Raw genomic sequence first — 2046 nt, 5'->3', positions numbered from 1 at the left:
CGAAAGTAAAACCAGTTGTTTCCGGGAATTTAACTGATTTATTGAATGTTTTGATTAACGAAATCAAGAGTCAATCGGCAGAAATTAAAGCTCAGTATGCCAAGCAAGAAGCTCAGTCTGAAAGAATTGACAGGAAGCTAGACAATCAGAACAAAGCTATTAATGTTGTTAACAACAATGTTGGAGTTGTTAACACAAAAGTTGATAAAATCAAAGATGATATTGTAGTGATTAATACCGAAATCGGTAATCTTAAACAGGAAATCATAGGCGTTCGGGCGGAAATTGCGAGTATAAATACTCGTTTTGATTCCGAAATTAGCAGAATCGAGAAATTTGTAGGAGAAGCAGTTGCTCCAATCATCGAGAAAAAGGTGACGGAACAAATTCAGTTAGTGAAAAAAGAGGATTAACAGAAGGTGTAAACTTTAAAGGCTTTAGTGTCCGAAGTAGATACTAAAGTGAGGAAGCAGACTAATAAAAAATGTGCCAATCAGTGCACATAGTTCGGAATTGTTGACGAAAGAGGAGCGGTTAGACCCCGTGAAAAAAGGCGGTATACACGCGACGGATTTCATTAAAAATTGTGAAAGAGTTTTACCCAGATCATGGACTAATGAGAGAAAAATTAATGCGGTTATTGACGTGTTGGCTGGTGATGCCAACCGTTGGGGCTTAAACCTCAGCATCACAAACCTGACTTTCGACGAGTTTAAAAATTTGTTTCTTGCTGAATACTGGTCAGAGCAAAAACAACAAAGTGTCTGGCGCGAATTTGTCGTATCGAGGCCTTTCGATGCGAATTCGCGTGGCTCGATGAAGGAGTTTTGCGAGGGCTGGATCCGCACGTTGGAATATTTGCGTGATCGCCGCACGGAATCCGAAATAGTCTGGGAACTCTACAAGAAGCATCCAGATAGTACAGAACGCTATGTAGGAAGCAGTTACAAGACAATCAATAATTTCCTGGAAAGAGTTGAGGACGAGGACAATTGGCGCAATAATCGCGACAGTGGTAAAGGACGTGGTAACAACAACGGGTACCACAACAACCACAACAACGATAACCATGGGAATAATGCATACCGCAACCATGGCAGCAATAACAATAATGGTTCGGACCGTAATAACAATCGATACAATGCAAATAATAACAGGAATGACGGAAATCAGTATCATACTAGCGTGATACGGGCTTCGCGGAACAGTAATAACGCCAGAGGGTGTGATCAGCCGCCTCAGTAGCATCCGGGGAGCGTATCTGCTGGGACGAGACAGGGAAACCATTAGCCGCGCCGGTGATTGGCCGACCGGGCGTGTCGCCCTTATGAAAATTCCATATGGAATACTCAACGGCGGGAGAGTGTACCAGTGTTAGGAGAAAGGACTGCACCCACAAGTAGTACATCAGTTGTCGACACGGCAGTAGAAAATACATTCACTGTCAGTAAGAACAATTTAAGTAGTATTCCGGAAATCGATTATAAAGTGGCAGCTGTAACACCCACAGCGAAACTGGAGATTGAGTTTAAGAATGATTCGCAATTGTTGAGAGAAGGTCAGATGTCGGATAACACGTCCGTCATTGAGCGAGGGGATGCAGAGAGGGATGAGGTCAGGTTAAGGCAGTTCGGTCGTTTATACGACGAATTAAGAGATTATAGTGGCCTGTACGGGAGAAGTGTTTATGGGGAGCGCGGGCAGGATATGCCGCGTATCGTCCCACAGGAAGATAGTATTTGTGAAGCGATAGAAAGTTCTGGCCCTAACTGGCAGCCTTTACTAGAAATAGTTGATGTTAATGGGGAGCACGAGCAAGATTCGTCGTGTTTCGTCCCGCAAGAGTTGGATGTTGAAGTAGTAAGGGAAAGTTCTGGCCCTGACCGGCAGACTTTACCGAAAGTTATAGTGGTAGAAGTAGCCGACCCATCCGACGCAAAACTCCAGTTAAAACATTGCGAAAGTATTAAGGAGAAAGATTACGAGAATTTTAGTGATAGCCGGACACGATTGGTAGAAAAGCACGTAGATTAAAGCGTGTATGAG

Source organism: Schistocerca nitens, chromosome 3, assembly GCF_023898315.1.
Source record: "Schistocerca nitens isolate TAMUIC-IGC-003100 chromosome 3, iqSchNite1.1, whole genome shotgun sequence".
NCBI lineage: Eukaryota > Metazoa > Arthropoda > Insecta > Orthoptera > Acrididae > Schistocerca > Schistocerca nitens.
The sequence above is the reverse complement of the archived record's forward strand: the minus strand, read 5'-3'. Positions refer to the sequence as shown.